Here is an 18,200-nt window from a genome sequence, read left to right on the forward strand (position 1 = left end):
GCCTCCCAGTAGACGGATGAACATGCTTCCACTTCATGAATGCTTGTTTCTAAATATTCCATAAATATCGATGTCAGGGTTGTTAAGTAATTAATATTAACCTATTGAGAAAGCGTTTCTTTTCTAGGTGGTTGATTTCTAGTGGGGAGACTAATGAAATATTAAAGACCATGTGAGATGTTTTCTATAATTACAGTTTCTAGCTGTATTTACAAATGATGTGTCTATATGCAGTGAAATAATAACGTGGTATTAATCTGTTTTTATTCCTATACAGAGTATATAGATTTTTTTTCATTCTGAACCTTCGCTGCCCAAGCTTGTCAATAGTTATTTATTACTCTGCACAATTGCCCTCATAGACTCTTTCCTGTTTCTACCATGATTTGCGAGGCTACCATTCCACATTTTTATACCTCTCTGTTTTCTGGTTCTTGATTCATCATGAGCTGTTTCTGTGAATTCCTATACTTATTTATAGAATAAACTCATTTTGAGTCATCAATATGACCCATCTCTAGTTAGTTGAGTGCTTAGATCTTGGGGTTTGGGGAAAATCATATCATGTAAATGTTTATATAATCTGAGTGTTCTCTGGGGCACTCTTGCAATTAACCTGAACCACATTCCACACCCAGTAGGAAAGTCTAATGCCCTCTCTAGCATTTGTGCAGATTCTCAGGGACCTTAATTTCTTTTTTTTTTTTTTAAGATTTTATTTATTTATTTGAGAGAGAGAGAGAGCGCGCGCTCAAGAGAGTGCACATGAGCCGGGGGTCGGGGGAGGGGTAGAGGGAGAGGGAGAAGCAGACTCCCGGTTGAGCAGGGAGCTGGACATGGGGCTTGATCCCAGGACCCCTGGATCAGGGATCATGACTTAAGCCAAATGAAGATGCATAACCAATGGAGCCACCCAGGCGCCTCTCTTAATTTCTTATAGTCATCTATGAGTCTTGTATTTCTAGTCAATTTTTATTTTCCATTCTGCCTTTTTGTGGTTGGTCATTTCTCTTCTTCACTTTGGTATTGACCCCAAAAGAACTCAAACACACTCCTCCTCCCCAGATGCGTATCTATCTATCTATACATGTACATATACATATACATGTTTATACATAATATATATATGTGTGTATATAATACATATGTGTGTGTGTGTGTGTGTGTGTGTGTGTGTGTGTGTGTTTAAACACCAAAGGCCTCTGTATATGTGGCAAACCAATGTTCGGTTAAACAAATGGGAGATTCAGCAGTATAGACAAATTAAAAGAAAACTTAGATGTGTTTTTGAAAGTTCTTCTAGTCTTCCAGCTACTTGCCCATTATTTCCCATCTATATTCCCTTCTCTCTTCTATGCCCCTTTCCCCTCAGAAACAAAACGGCTTCCTCAAATTCTTCCTACTCTCTATGTGGAGCAATCTAACTCTCTCCACCCTATTCCAAATCCCCACAATCCCTGGCTTTTCTTTGTAAATACAAGAACTCTGTCCAAGCTTAAAAATCACTGTGTGCAAGAGCTCATGCCATTATATTTTTTGATAATCCTCCTCATTCTCTGCTGGGGGATAGGTCATGCCTGGTTTTGGCTCTTCTATTACACCTAATTTTCAAGCAGAAATTATTGGATACCTTCAGATTTTCCTCACTCCTCAAGAGCACGTGAATAAGGCAGTTCTAATTTTTGCTTTTATTTTTCTTTATGTATTTATCTTTTGCTGTAAAAATATATCACACTGACCATGATTTTAGATTATTGACCTTAAGAAATAATTGAAAGGAAGAATTTCAGAAGCATCCTTGCTGACCTTGCTAAATATTTATATGACTTAAGTGGATTCAAGCGGGATTGTTTCCGATGCAAAGAACCTTGAATTGCTTTTAGTATATAAAATGCTATGACTTTCACGTGTATGTTGAAAGAGGATTAGATTTGCTGTGTTTAAGAAGGGAGAAATAAATTTGAATAGGACATTTAGCTTATACAGTATGGAGAAAATGCTTCAAAAATCAAATAAAATGTGCTTATTAAAAGAAAAAAAAAACCTGCCTTTTATTCTCCAAAAGCCAAGGAAGAGGATTAATCTACTAATGGTTTAGAAGCTCTACTTTCTTTCATTCAAGACAGAGTCCTCAGTAGCTACACACTTGAAGACTTACCCGATCAGTACCTGCAAGAAGGAAAATCACTCCTTAGACTCATTCCCCCACAGTCACGAGTCTCAAGCACACTTAAGTCAAGGCTCCTTTTACAAAGTCCAACGTCAGATGGAGAGCTCCATCTGTTCGGTGAATTGGACTGGGCATGATGGCTCTTCTGGTAAGAGTTTTCTTAACTTTAGGTTCATTTAGTACTTTAAATAGGAAAATAAGAATACAAACTAGAGTCTTTACAAGTGTTTACAGGTTAATGAACATTCTAGGCACTGGCTAACTAGCAAATAATTGTTTAAGGAGAAAGCGCCTGTAGACACAGGTCGTGTAGCCTCTGTATCAGGGTGTGAGAACTGGGTACGGTGGCGATGAACAGCAGATACTAAGCAGGTTTGCGGGTAGAAGGAATTCACTTTATACAGAGGGAACTCCTAAACATTTTGCTAAGCTATTTGTTCATCTATGTAACACGTTTTTTATTGGGTCTTACATTCCAGTTACTGCCATTCTGAGGGGACACAAATTCCAAAGATATCTGAGCCAGGCTTCTTGGTTGCAAGTATCAGAATGTAATTCATAGGACTTAATGCACAAAAGGGAATTTATTGGCTTATATAACAGGGAAAGGCAGCATGTACCTGTTCCTCAGATACTGATCCAGGGGCTAAATTATTTGGGCTCTATTTCCATATTCTAACTGTGCCTCTCTCTCTAGGGTTGGCTTAACTTCATAGACAGGCTCTCTTCATGAGATGGGGAAGGGGAATTGTGGTGGTCCAAGGCCTCTATCATTATAGTGTTCAATCCAAAAGAAAAAGAGGGATCTTCTTTTTCCAAGATTCATATATTAATATCATGGAAAGAGTATTCAATCACACGCCTGTGTTCACATCAACCATTGTCAAGAGCCTATGGAACCAGAGTTTGCCAGGCCTGGGTTACAGGCCCAAGACTGCTGGGGGCAGGTAGGCAGAGCACTGTGAGGCCCAGTCTCAGCGGAACTACATGGAAAGAAGGAGTGGCTTTTCCACAATGGAAAGAATGGTCCCGAGCATACAAATAGAACTGATGTCCACAACAAAAGACTGAGCCCCTTCCTCAAGAAACTCCGAGTATGGTGTAGGAGAGGGACATATGAACAGCGGCAAAATAGTCAGATGAAAGCTAATACAGTGCAGATAAGCCCAGAGCACTATGCGACCACAGAGTGGGGGCCTGTAACTCAGATTTGGACTGTGAGTGATGGTTCCTTGGTTGAATCTTGATGGACAAATAAATAGGGGTTGTCAGTGAATAGGGGGGTGCAGGATAGATTTTTTGGCATTAGACATACCACAAACAGAAGCAGAGAGATGAGATGGCATAAAGGCCATTTGAGGAACCCCAAATATTTGGAAAAGGCTCCAGTGCAGCATGTTTTGGGGGATTTTTCATGAGAAAAGGCTAAAGAGGTATAAGGGGCTAGAGTATGAGGGATCTACATGACTTGCAAAGCATCTAAAGTAGTTAAAGTCGGAAAGTTACGTGATGAAGTTTGTGTTTTGTGGCCTCAGGTGGAGAATAGATTGGAAGGCACGTGGACTGGAGGCAGAGACCTCACGCAGTAATCTGAGGGAGAAATGGCGAAGACGTAATTGAAGTAATGCGATTTAGGAGACATTATTGATAGGACTTGACAACTGACAGGATATTGTCAGTGAGAGAAAGGGAGAAGTCTGAGATGACCACACGTTTTCCAGCTTTGGTAACTTGGCAGATGGTGCTGTAAATCAATAAGAGAAAGAACCAGATGTTTTCGGTAGATCACGAAATTTGGTTTGGAAACTCATCTTTATAATGCAAACCTGAAGTGTACCCAGAAGCTAAATGGATTCATGAGAGAGACTGCAGAGAACATTGTTGTCTGCAGTAGAAACAGGGACAAGGTGACTTCTCAGGATCCTTTGTGCCCACCCCAGTAAAGAGTCCATCGCTAATTTTAACCATATTTACCTTCCTACTGTCAGCAGTTCCTGTGACCTTTGTTAATATCTGATACAGCTTTGATACAGCTTGTTCCTATATCTGTGGCCCTTGTACAGAAGGAGAGAATTTTAATATTATGCTTTATTGACTTAGTCTTCATAATTTAGGGATAGCAGCCTAGTGATATGAAAAGTGGAGTGGTGCTTAATCATTCCATTCTACAGAATGGAATTAAAGGCTATCTTTAGTTTTTTCCAGCAGGCAATTGCTACATTTATAGTTTTTCTTCATAATGATTACCTTTGACACTTCAGCATGTACAAGATAGCATCCCAGCTCTCTTGTCTGACCTACAAGGCCAGGAACAACCTGATCTGACCCATCTTTCCAGCCCCATTTCCTGCCACTCTCTCATGTAGATACTCAGCTCTGATCAAGGTGGTCTGAACCTCAAATGACACTGTGACAAAGTGCCTGGCACATACCCGCACTTAAAGATTTATTGAATTTTTGAAAGAAGGATTAAAGAAAATCAAGCAGCTCTCTTTCCCTCTTTTTGTAATGCTTGTTCTTTTTCTGATGAAATAGTGTTTTCATGGTAAAAATTAAAACACACAAAAATTAAAATAAAAATTACTTATCATTTCATTATCCAGGATTAACCATTGATAACTTTTAGGTGAATTTCCTTTTTTTTCCTATGTATGTAGAAGCATATGTGTGTATAAATATACACACACGTATGTGCACACATATGCACACATGAATCTCATTAGATAAAATGTTGAATTCTGCTCTTCTCACTTAGCATTTAACCTAAACTTTCTCCCGATCTTTGAGTACTCATGGATACTATGCTTTGTAATTGTCTATATAAATATCTATTAATTGAGATATAGTTATCTCATCATTCTCTTGTAGTTAGGTATTTAGGGTGTTTCTAGTTTTTGTAAGTGATAAACATTTTACAAGTATCCTCGTAGGCAAATTTTATCAGCATCTCTGGTTATCTCTTTAAATAAATTCTTAAAAATAAAATTCTGGGGTGCCTGGCTGCCTCAGTCAGTAGAGCATGTGACTCTTGATCTCAGGGTTGTATTAGTGTGAGCCCCACATAGGGGGTAGAGATAACTTAAAAACAAAATCTTACAAAAATAAATAAAAAGTAAAAATAAAATTCTGGATCAAAATATTGTGGACATTTAAAACAATCTTTGATTTACATAGCCACATGTTTTCTAGAATAATTTTACCAATTTATATTCTCATCAAATTATGAGAGGCACCTGTGCAGCTTAGTCGGTTAAGCCTTGAACTCTTGATTTCGGCTCAAGTCGTGATCTCAGGATTGTGAGCTGGGGCCCTGCATTGGGCTCAGCTCTGGGCGTGGAACCTGCTCAAATTTCTCTCTCTCCCTCTCCCTCTCCCCTCTCCCTCTCTCTCTAAGAAAAAAAAATAATTTTTTAAAAGATTTTATTTATTTATTTGAGAGAGAGAGGAAGCACGAATGGGGGACAGAGGCAGAGGGAGAAGCAGGCTCTCCACTGAGCAGGGAGCCCAACTTGGGACTTGATCCCAGGACCCTGGGATCATGACCTGAGCCGAAGGCAGATGCTTAACCGACTGATCCACCCAGGCATCCCTAAAAAAATAAACTATATGAGAATTATTATCAACAAATTGCATAAGAATGATTAATTTTCAGGATATTTAAGCATCAGGCTAGAAACTAGGCTGGTAGGGTTTTGTGTGTGTGTGTGTGTGTGTGTGTGTGTGTGTGTGTGTGTGTGTAACTTTATTAAACATCCAGACAAGTTGGAGAATACTTTATATATTAATGATATTTAAACTTCCAATAGATTATGTCTCTCCAGTTATTCCAGTCAGTGTTATTTTTGGTCCTTTAAAATTTTTAAAGTTTTCATTTATGTGTAAGTTACACACATTTCTTGTTAAGGTTATTCCTAGGTATTTATTACTACTGATATTGAGAATGGGATATTTTCTCATTGTATTTTTTCATTAGCTGCCTCTGCCACATAAGAAAACAATTGATTTTAAAACTTTTTTTTAAATCTCCTTCCCATCTTGGAAAGAAAAAATAAAAAGGAGGAGATGCTCTGACTACCTTCCAAACATGCTTTGCAATTTATCCTCCTCTAAATTTTGTTCATATGGTCTGGCTCTCTTAGAAAGCCCTTCTAGTGCTTTTCCACCTAGGAAAATCTTAACAATGAGGAAGAGACTGTGGTGGACCGCCTGAACTCCTCTGCGTAAAGAATGTAGGTTCCGGGACCCCCAAGGGACACTTGCCAGATGTGCTCAGCACCGTCCCCAGTGCTCTTTCTCACTCTCGTCCAGCTCTGTGGCATCTCTGCATCTGCCAATAGCAGCCAACAAAGGAGAAGGTATGCCTGGTCCTACCCCCCACCTGCTGGCTCCCTGTGAGGTACGAGCACCTATACTTGCTGGCCCTCCAGCCACGGTACACCCGTCTCCTTGTTTAAGCCCCAGATGAAGCCCCTCCAGTCATCCATTTCCTCTGATATGGTTGTGGTGTTTATTTACCTCTTGTCTGTCAGGTCCAAAACAGCTCCTCTACGTTCTGCTCTGTGATGCTGGGCTCAGGGTCTGCAAACTGTATTTCTCAGAAGCTCTTGCCAGTTGGCTTCCTATTAGCTGATGGACTGCCAAAGGGAAGAACTGGAGGGGGATTGGGAGATGGAAAGGAGAAGAGGGAACTTTCTATTTCTAGTGTCAGTGTCCCTACAGCAAAACAGCAACAAGGTGCAGCTGCGGTTCCCAGCCCCCAGCTTCATCTGGCACTCCTCAAACCAGCTGTGCCCTTTCCCCTTAGAAGTGCCAACATCAGCCAGCCTCACCCTTCCTCAAGTTCTGAGCCTACTCTCTTCCCCTCCTCTTCCTTCCTTCCCTCCCCTTCTCCCCACTTCCCTCTCCTATTTAGTGCCTAATCCTACAGATCTCAGCTCAAGCATTGACTTCTCACATCATGATGCTTGTTCGAGGCACATCTGCTGAGGGTAGGTAAGCTGGCCCCTCTCACATGAAAACCAGCTAAAAACTAGTCAGGAGGTACTTTTTGGGCTTTATAAGTACATGAATATGGGGCTTGGTGTGGGCTTTTGGCTCTAATTGTGCGCATGGTTTTTTTTAATACTTCTTTTCTATGATCTCCAAACCTTGAGTCATAAGAACTAGCTGATTTCATTTCCTTTCCTATTACTTATTCCACACAACCTGGTTTTCTCTACCGTCCACTAGATTACCCACTTTCGTGGGTGAAGGGATCATATCTATTTCACTCACCTACCAGCAGTATAGATAACATATGCAGTGAATATTTGTGAAGGAATGAGTGCGTGATTTGGCTAGAATTGCCATTTCTAAGGCCATTAGTGGCACGCCATTTACCAAATGGACAATGGACACCTTCAGACCTTCCTATCGTACTCTGCTAGTATTCATGCTTTAATCCCTTAAGTTTCGTGGCACCACTCTTTGCTGGTTCTCTTTCTACCTCTCTTGCTGTCACTCCTCCGTTGGCATCATGGTAGCCTCTTCATGAAGGTCCCACCATATCTTCATTGAATTCTCCAGGTTAGCCCCTTCAGAGACCAGATGTTTCCCAGGTGATATCAATAGATTACTCAACTAATTTGCGCTATCTTTCTGGAATGTAATACTGTTTCTGATTTACTCTTTGGGCTGTGCTGGAGGTAGGGCAATTTCAGAGACCTCCACTTGACTTTACCCACTATGGTAGCTTTTATCCTACAGATCAAGGACCCAATATGGGAGTTGCACCAAGTATATCAAACCCAAGTGAACATTCAGGAATGGGGAAATGACCACTGGGTGAGTCCATGGATCTTGGACTAAAATGGATAAAGGGTAAAATGGATCTTGGCCAGGATTCCATCCTTTACCTGGTCCCTATAGTTCTACTGTTCTGGGGGGTTTTATTATACTCATTGCTATCTGAGTCTATTTCTGAAATGGCCTACTCCTACTAATAGCCCTGGCCTTCTGTACAAGGCTCTGGAACATTTGATGATGCCCAGAAGAATGGGGAGTCACTGAAGAGTTTTTAAACAGAGGTAATAAAGTCAGATGTATATTTTAGAGAGGTTAGTTTGGCAGCTTTCTGACATCCTCACCACAACATTCTTTCTGGTCTTTGTAAATGGTGTATCTTGGCGTTCTCATGGAGCACAATCATTTGGTGAGTCTTTGGGCCTTACTTATTAAATCCATTCCAGCGTGCCTACTTCTGTGAACCTTCTAATCACTTTCTCAAACATCTGGCACAGCAATTCTGAAATTTTGATTTCATTTAATGTGGTCCAGTGCTTTCCCCAATATTTTTAGGAGCTGTCCTAGAAGCAAGTTTGTATTATCTCTTGGATTTCTTGCTGGAATGTTAAATCCTGCATTTTGACAGAGTGCTCCGAAATAAATAAACTCATCCTTACTAATCTCACGTTCTAGCCCCCTTGATCATGCACCCTCAGAATCTGGCCCACACTTACTCTCCAGCTCCCGCTGGTACATGTTGGTTATGTCTTTGGGGAATAGTGGGAACAGTCCCTTTCCTCCCTTTTTAGACCTAGTATATCTCCAGCTGGATTACATGGTGACCTACTTCTAGGTAAAGCCTACTGTCAAGGGTGGGAAGGATGTGGGCGAAGATACTGCGAGGGTCACATGCTGTCTTTCAGGGCAGAGATCTCTGCATTGTCTTTAAGCAAAGGGGATTCTCAGCCTTACTAAGGAGGGTGGGATATTTCTGTAGGCTGAGAGAGTTCAGAGGAGTCTAAGAGTTCAAAACTTGAAGGGACATTCAGCTGGATAATCCTGTGTTGGCTCTCTCTCTCTCCTGCCTCCCCCCCCCCCCCCCAAGCAGAGCCTTGTCCCTGTGTAACAGATGTGGCTTGGTTGGTCATTTAAACTTTTCTAGAGTTCAGCCACTTTGACTTAAGTCTTGGGTCTGGGCCTCAACTTTCTCTGCCCTCCTGCTGCAGCACATGGGAGCATTGTTAGAAGCTACCAAGGAGCCCCTCCAGCTTTCATACTTGGTTTTCAAATGCCTGTTGAGGGGCGCCTGGGTGGCTCAGTCGTTAAGCATCTGCCTTTGGCTCAGGTCATGATCTCAGGGTCCTGGGATTGAGCCCCGCATCGGGCTCCCCACTCCGCGGGAAGCCTGTTTCTCCCTCTCTCACTCCCCCTGCTTGTGTTCTGCTCTCACTATCTCTCTCTCTGTCAAATAAACAAATAAAATCTTTAAAAAACAAACAAACAAAAAAAAAACAAATGCCTGTTGATCTCTCATTGCTCTTCATTATCTTTTTCTAAGTTATCAGTGGCACTTATCAACAAGTATCCAATCCTATTTTCCTTATAATTAGTAATTACCCCATACTTCTCAAATGCCTGATGCTTTATACCAACTAGCACAATCCTCTCCTCTGATACACCATTCTAATGGACCACAAAGGAGCATGTTCACAACTAGATCACCACCTGCTACCAAGGTCCATCTGTATTCCACAAGTGATGGAGTCCTTCTTGCCAGCCAGATGATGAGTGATCCAGCTCCCAAATTCCACCTTACATCATGCTCTTTTGGTCCATTCCTGGTGCCAACTATCACAGGTTGGGTTCTCAGAAAGCAGGTGCTGAGGCAGAGATTGCCATGCAGAATGTTTAGTAGGGGTCAACACCTGTGGAAGGCAGGGGAGGTAGGAGGATTAGGAAGAGAAAGCAGTCCAACTCTGGCGCATGCCTGATAAATCCTCAGCCAACTCTCTAGGGGGCTCCAGAGTGTATATGATCTGTTAGAGTTATTCCATCATGGGGTGGACTAGCTGGGCCTTTATACCCCCATGGGATCAAGTATTGGACATGAGCTCTCTAGGAAGGGCATGACCTTGAGTGAAGTGGCTCTCTGCAGCTGAGGCAAACCCTGAAGAGACTGACATCTGGAGGCTGTCTGCTGATAGCACTCCCAGTTGCTGGGGCAAAAAGTTCTACCTTGAAGCAGGATCTGGGTGGCATACCTTCATGTCCACTGCAACATTTAACAGTGAACTCAATATCTGTATTAGAGGACTCCAGAGAAAACAGAACATATATATGTGTGTGTGCTTGTATATACCTATCTATGTCTATACAGTTAGGTAGATAGATAGATAGATAAAGACATAAAAGATTGGCTCATGCAGTTATGGAAGCTGAAAAGTCCCATGATCTCCTGCCTATAAGCTGGAAAACCAGGAAAGCTGGTGGAGTAGCTTTAGACCAAACCTGAAGGCCTAAGAACCAGGTGAGTCAATGGTATAAGGAGTCTGGGTCCAAAAGCCCAAGAACCAGGAGCAGCGATGTGTGAGGGCAGGAAAAGATGGATGTCCCAGCTCAAATGGAGAGCAAACTCAGCTTTCCTCCACCTTTTTGTTCCATTCAGGCCCTTGGCATATTGGATTGATGCCCACCCACATTGGTGAGGGCAATCTTTACTCCATCTATAGATTCAAATGCTAATCTCTTCTGAAATATCCAGAAGTAATGTTTTACCAGCTATCTGGGCATCCCTTCAGTTGACACATAAAATTAGACATCACAACTTCTATCCTCTTTTTTTCCTCCTTCACACCTTTTTTCTTCCATGTTCTTCATCAGTGGGGGTGGAGCTACTCCTCAACCAGGCATCTGGAAGCCATTCTGTTTCTCATCCCTCACAATAATCACGTCACGACATTTTAATAATTTGATATCTTGAATATTTTCCACATCTATCCCTTCCTTTCCATACTTCCCACAAGAGCTCAGAGCCTCAGCATCTTTCCCCTAGACTGTCTCAGTAGCCTTCCAACTTCTCTCTTGGCCTTTAGTCCTCAAGCTCAATCCATCTTTTATTAAACTGCCAGAGTGAGCTTTCTGAAATGTAAATCTGATCTTATCTGATCTTCTTAACTCCCCATTCATTCATTCGCTCAGTAATGAATTCATTCACTCAAAGAATTGCTCAGGTCAAAGACTTTGTAATCAAAGAAGTCTCCTCTTTTCCCCTCACATGCATTAAGTCCTCTGGGCAACAGCTTCAAAATATATTCTGAATTCAATCACTGTGGCCCTGGTCCAAGGCTTCCTTATACCTCATAGGGACCAGTGAAATAGCCCTGAATTTGGTCTTCCTGTTTCCTCTATTGCCTCTTTACTGTGTTTTTTCCACAGGAGAGTCAGAATAATTTTTTTTTAATGTAAATCAGATCATGTTTCTACAGAAAATGAACTCTGCCAACAATTTGATAATCTAGGGGAGGCATATGTCTGATAGAGGGAACAGCAAGTACAGAGGCCATGGGTTGGGAGCAAATTTGGGGTGTTTGAGTAACAGAGGAGAGGTCAGAAGGACTCTGTTACAGTGAGCAAGGGAGACTATGGTGGGATGGGGTCTGGGAGGCCTTGCATATTTCTTTCTCCTGGCCTTCCCTTCTCCTACCCCCTCAGCTTGCTGTCCAGTTTCCGACTCTTACAGTGTGCAAGTGAGGGAGAGTGGAGGAGATAAAGGTCAGGAACTACTATATTTGAATTCCTTCTATCATAGGCTGGCCTTCTATTCTTGGGCTAGACAGATGTTTTTTTTTTTTTTATTTTTTTAATTTTTTATTTTTTTTTTATTTTTTTTTAAAGATTTTATTTATTTATTTGACAGAGAGAGAGACAGCGAGAGAGGGAACACAAGCAGGGGGAGCGGGAGAGGGAGAAGCAGGCTTCCCGCCGAGCAGGGAGCCCGATGCGGGGCTCGATCCCAGGACCCTGGGACCATGACCTGAGCCGAAGGCAGACGCTTAACCGACTGAGCCACCCAGGTGCCCCATGGGCTAGACAGATGTTTAAAGCTGGAGTGCTTTCCAGGCTCTTCTAGAGGTTGCCAGCCCAGCTCTCCAACTTCAACTTCAACTTACATTTCTCTTTGGCTTGACTATTCTCTTTCTGCAGACCCTGGCTTAACAGGAGCCACTCTCCATGGGCTCACTCTTACCCAGGAGGTTCAATTGGACAGAACTTAACAGGTCTGGGGCTCAGCTCTCTTTAGCATTGCCACGTCTGTTCCATGGGAAATACTCTCCCTGTGTCCCCCCAGACTAAGGATGTGCAGGACTTTCCCCAACTGAGCAGCCCTCTCCTGACTCCACCATCAAAGTGGCCAGTCATTCCATTGCTCAGCTTCGAGAAAGCCCAGCAGGAGTCAGAATATAGGCCATGGTTGTATCTGCCAACATGTTGCTTTTACCATGTGGCCCAATGGAAGCCCTCTTCATCTGGCTTTCCATCACCAGCTTCCCATCTTTCACCCACTCACATACATGCCCCTTTACAGGAAGGTGTGGGAACTCAAAGCACTGTTAAAAAAAATTATAGATTCTACATGCCAATTAGAAAAGGAGAAGACTTTTTAAGGTCACTTGGCATACTTTCTACTTAGCTGTTTCAAGGTTAGGAAGAATCACTTTTCCAATTAGAGGGGATGTGAGACAGTGACAGTTCTTCCTAAAATAGATGAAACGGGTGATGCTGGTAAAAGAACTCTGACCCTAAGTTAAGAAAGGGGCTATTAAAATAATCAGTCAGTATTTCAAATGACACATCTAAGGAGGTGTACTAGCCAGTCATATAGCTTTTGTTCCTAAGAGCGACCTCTTTAACACAGACCACCAGGAAGAGGCAAATGCAAGAATGGAGAGGTTTTCTTGCTCCCAATCACCTCTATCTTAGAACCTTCTACTCATCCGAGAAATTTCTTTGTCAGAAAAGTGTTAGATGGAAGAATGGTGGAGATTACTAAGGCAGAAGTAGTTTTTCTCCCCTTGTATGAATAAAGAACACTTAGTTACTCAACAAATATTTTTTAAGCAGCCCCACATGTCAAGAGCTGAAAAGGGAATAGTAAAGAACTACATCTTTACTATGATTAAAGGGGGTTATCATCCAGAAGAATGCTGATTTTAGTGTTACCTTGCTTTTGGAATTAGTGAAGGCAGATGCTTAAAGAAATCTGTAGTGTGACCTATAGTATTTCTCAGAGAGATTGGCCTTGAGGAAGTGATTTTATATTTTACTACTTAATATACCAGATATTCTGAATTCAAAAGGCAGTGAAAACAATGGAAGAAAAAATAGAAAGAAATGGATAGGATTCATTAAAAAACAAATATTAGATTTAGTAATAATGCCATAAATTATAATTGTTAGAATAATTTTTATAAGTAACATTTAATGGGCACTTACTATATGTCAGATCCTACGCCAAGCGCTTTCATAGATTATGTTATTTTTCATAACAATACTTTTTTATTTTTTTAAAGATTGATTTATTTATTTGAGAGAGTGAGTGTGTGTGCGTGTGTGCAAGTGGGGGGAGGGGCAGAAAGAGAGGGAGAGGGGAAGCAGACTCCCCACTGAGTGTGGCACCCCATGCGTGGGAGATCATGACCTGAGCTGAAATCAAGCTTAACCGACTGAGTCACTCAGGTGCCCCCATAACAACACTTTGAAATATGCGTATTATCATCCCCATTTTGTAGATGTGGAATTTGAGGCACAGGGAGGAGGTGACAGAGTCAGATTTGAAAATGGCTGTCTGAGTCTTAACCACTGCTTCACGCAATCTGGGATGAAAATGCAGACACAAATTCCCTCAGCTGTACATGCTCCATTGGAGTCAGCTGTAAATGGGATCCATGCTCAGGGGATTACTGCAGATGAGCCCATAGTTTCTTGGTCCCAAGAGAAAGGCTCCTGGCACTCATCTCTACTTTGTGATTTGTCATGTGTGTAAATAATAAGAATGTGCTAGATTTTCTCCTAAAACACATTTATTCCATTAATATCACCCTCGCCTTCTTTGTGTTTGAAAATCAGGAACATCCTGTTGTAAGCTTTCATCTTACTTGTCCTAAATGAAATTGTACTGAAAGGAGTTAAGGCATTTGGAAGCAATGAGCTTCAGGGAGTGAGCTGGGCATCTGAGAATATCAGAGCCTTGGCGAATTATTCTCAGTGCCTGTGGCATATGCGAGCCCAGAATGCCAGGCACTCTAAACAACGGAGTCCCCTCCTTCCCCAGCAGAGTTGAGATCCTCTCTGAGAACACTTCGTCGACTGTGGCCATCTCCTACGGGTTCTGAAACCTCCTCCTTCAGAAGCTGGAAGAAGCCCATGGTTCCAAGATGAGGTGCTGAGAACCCACTGCAGCGCTCTTGACCACGTGGAGGCAGATTTTAAGGCTATCTGCTAGAAAAGAAGAACAGGACCTCCTGCTGAGAGAAAGTCTCCCAAGTCGAGTTGGCTTTCTGGAAAACAACTGGATATGGTATTGGTCTTTATTACAGTTTCCACAGACTTAAAAAAAAAAAAGTTGTTTATAAAACAAAAGCCGCATACAATTTGGTATGGTAACATTTTTTAGAGTTTTGTTTTTGCACAGCGGAAACCAGGGCTGATGTGGTCATGGTGGAAATGGAGCCAGTTCTGTTACCCCAAAGCACCTCTCCTAAAACACGAAACTGAGTAAGCCAGGGCTGGCCTCGCCAGGAACAGCCGGCATTGTTTGGCTCCTCGGAGAGACTTCCGGGACACAGGGCCCCGCCCGGCCGCCGCCGAGCGCACGCCGCCGCGCAGCAGCCAGCACGCCGCCCGCCCGGGCCCACGGCGCTCACGTTCGCGGGGGGAGAAAAGCTCCCCGGTGCCCTCCTTCCTGCCAGTCCCGTGCCAGTTCGTCACGGTCACGGCTTCGCGGACGGCGCTGTGGTACACACGGCTCTCGCCTCTCCTCTCCACTGCGAAGGCGTCCTGGGCAAACGGAGACACCTCTCTTGTTCTCTTGTGTGCAGTCCTTCAGTGCTCGGTCAGTGAAAGATGCCAAACGAAACATCCAAGTTTCCTGATGTTTTGAGCCAGATCATGTGAAAACTAAAGAAAATCCATGTTTGCTGGCTTTGAGAACAGGAGTGAACAAACTACTTCTTAAGCTCCAAGGAAGCGACTTAGAAAAGAGCCAGACTCACGATGAGAAAGTAGAACGGGGAGGAATTCTATTAAAATTTGGGCATCGGGAGACCTCCTGTAGTGACCGTGTCTCTACTTTCCGTACAACCAGAATAATGTATTTTCCCTCTTGCTGCCATTCTGTGGTGAAAAATTAAATTTAGTGCTGCAAGCAAAAATTGCGGGGGGTGGGGCAGATTTCTTCTGGAAATTTTGGAGGCCACTGTACTATTTGGATAGTTTTTATACGTATATTTTCCTAGGAAAATGAAAAATGGTTACTTCATTTGTTTGATTCATTCAGTGGCATGGTGACTCAGGGCTGGACAAGAACAGACTAGGCTCCTGCCCTCAGGAACTCCCAGGTGATAAGTGGGGGAAATAGATAGTAAATTTGGAAACTCTGAAATGTATCATGTAATTTCTAACAGTGATAATGTTCTGAGGAAAAGTAAAACAGGGTAAGGAGATAGAAAATGAATAGGCAAGGTGGTCAGAGAAGGCCCCTGGGAAGAGAATATACTTAAAGGACTGAAGGACTGGCAGGAGAGAACCATGCACGGTTCTAGGGGAAGGGCATTGCAGGCAAGGCTGGTGGCTGAAGCTGAGTACAGGAGGGAAAATGGTGGTGGCTGAGATTGGAAGCTAGGCAGAGACCAGGGCAAATAGGCTCCTGTTTACCATGATAGGGAATACAGATGTTATTCCAAGAGTTACGGGAAGCCATTGATTGACTTTGTTTATTGTCAGCTTTTTTTCCTACCCAGTTCCAAAAAGAGAAAGAATTTCATCCATTCATTCAATAGTTATTCATCAAACACCAACCATATATCCAGCTGGGTCCAGTGCTTAAGAAGTTGTGACCTCTAGGGGTCCAGGTAGCCACAGCAGCTTGGGTCCTTTCCCCCAATGTCTGCTGGCCGCCCGTGGCCTTCGCACCCCTGCCCTGGGCCACATGCTGGCCACGGTTGAGCTGCCCAGCACCACCCTGTGCCCCAAGAGGCGAAAGCAGGCCCGGGCTTGGCAGCTGGCCGTGGGGCTCATGCGGGTTCCAGGTAGAGTGACACAGTCGTGCCTCCAGCACACTGATGGCTACCCCTTTGACTTTAGAGGACATCAATTACACGTTCTTTACTCCTGAAACTCTGTGGCAAGATTGACCCTGGAAAACTTGGTAAATTCCCGCTTTATGAAAGACGTGGGCTTAGACGCTTTGGATCGAGTGGAGATTATCATGGCCATTGGAGGACGAATTTGGGTTTGAAATTCCTGATGGAGAAGCAGAGAAGTTCATGTGTCTACAAGAAATTGTAGATTACATTGAGGATACGAAGGATGCACATGAATAAAATACCAGACTCCTCTTCTTCATTGAGAGAAGACTCAGAAGATACTGGCGAGTGTCTGCAAGTGAGAACGTGTTTTTGGCATTATTGCTGACTTTGACAGTGTAATTCTGCTTAGACTTGTATTTAGATTGTCTAAGTGTTTTTGCCCTTTGAATATGAATCTAGAAAACCAAAAGGAAAAAAATAAGGTTGGGACCTCTGTCACCAAATGAGGGGATAATAAAATGATGTGGACAACCAGAACAAAAGTGGAATGAAGAAAATTCCAGAAGAGAGACAAAAATACTACCACTAATACTAATGAACTAGGAACACAAATTACAAATATTAATGCTGGTTAATAGTAGTGCTGTGCCCTAGGTACCATTCATATATTTTTTCACAATGACACAATGTCTTATGTACAATTATTATTATTCCCTGTAAATAGGAAACTGAGGTCACAAAAGCAAAGTAATAGCATAAGGTCAGAAATCAATTAGGCTCAGAAGCTAGGATTTGAATTCCTGTTTGATTCTAAAGCACAGGGTTTACTTAGAGGAAGGAGCTACTGTGACAAGTCAAGTCTGGGTAACTCAGCATGTGTGACTGTATCTCCCGGACTTGGGGCAGATTGGTTTGAGGTCGATACTCCAAAGTTAAATAAGGAGGGCACCATGAAGTTGGCTATGAAGATCTTTAAAAACCATTCCAAAACATTGCAAGGAGGACAGCCCACAAATGACCTTTTCCTTCATAAAACAGGTTACGATTAATCTGTAATAATAGTGTTCTATTTGTTCCTCATTTTTTCCTGTCTCCCCTGCTGCATTGTAGCTGCCGTCAGGGCAAAAACCATGTCTGACTGTTCACCATTTTATCTGCAGAGCCTAGCACAGCGCCTAGAACACAGTAGGGACTCAATTAATATCTGTTGAATGAATGAATTAATTAAACTTCATTTCACTTCTTTCCAGGGCCTGCCTTGGCTGCCGTGTACCCCTCCAGACAGCATGCAGAGACAGCGGAGAGTATAATAAACAGTGGAGGTATTTTGCAATTCATGGCTGACCCATGCTGACCCTTTATTTAATTAAATCTTTCACTTGTGAATGAATCATTTCTTCCATTAATTAAAATAGGATACACATATGTCTCTGTAAAGTACGTGTCAAAAGAAAGCATTCCACCTAAAATATACAGGAGTCGCTGACCACCGTGGCGAGTCATCCATCATAATCTGCTAAAAAGATCGGCTCTGGAATGAGAACGAGCACAATCATCTCTTATGCCCTCAAAAATATTAGTTGCAGCGTCGCAACCAATCTGTCAGCTCCTGTGTTAATATAAGGAAGAACGCAGAGTGGGAAGCCTGAGAGAAGCGTTTATTTTGGAGAGCAGAGCATGCGGTCCCAGCACTCCAGGGATGCCATCATCTCTAATAATTGCTTGGAGCTTGGCTCTCTGGAGACTTGTATCTTGATTGTTGGAGCTGGAAGGCAGCCGGGATTGCACCGTTTGCAAGGCTCCACATTCACTCCTTCGGTTCCTCTGGAAGCCAGAATGAGAGCCACAAGAAAGCGGACCGTGCTTTTCAAGTGGCAAAAGCCAATTTGTGTTTCCATTCACCCTCCAGTCTCCCTCTGGAAGAAATGGGATGCAAAAATCTATTTGTGATCTTTAACTCC

At 42.7% G+C, this 18,200-nt stretch overlaps 1 long non-coding RNA gene across 3 annotated transcripts in view; it reads left to right on the top strand.

Annotated features, from left to right (window-relative positions):
• LOC118521476 (uncharacterized) overlaps nt 1–17,625 on the top strand; it is a 45,902-nt gene extending 28,277 nt beyond the window's left edge. Inside the window, exons 3-4 of one of the 3 annotated variants that reach the window (XR_013447582.1) lie at nt 14,265–14,510; nt 17,490–17,625. This is a non-coding gene — a long non-coding RNA (uncharacterized LOC118521476). The remainder of the gene's footprint in view (nt 1–14,264; nt 14,511–17,489) is intronic. The other 2 variants (XR_013447581.1, XR_013447579.1) reach the window with 2 other exon arrangements.
• The last annotated feature ends 575 nt before the right edge of the window (nt 17,626–18,200 follow it).

The sequence above is a fragment of the Halichoerus grypus genome, chromosome 5 (assembly GCF_964656455.1).
Source record: "Halichoerus grypus chromosome 5, mHalGry1.hap1.1, whole genome shotgun sequence".
In the NCBI taxonomy this organism is placed as follows: domain Eukaryota; kingdom Metazoa; phylum Chordata; class Mammalia; order Carnivora; family Phocidae; genus Halichoerus; species Halichoerus grypus.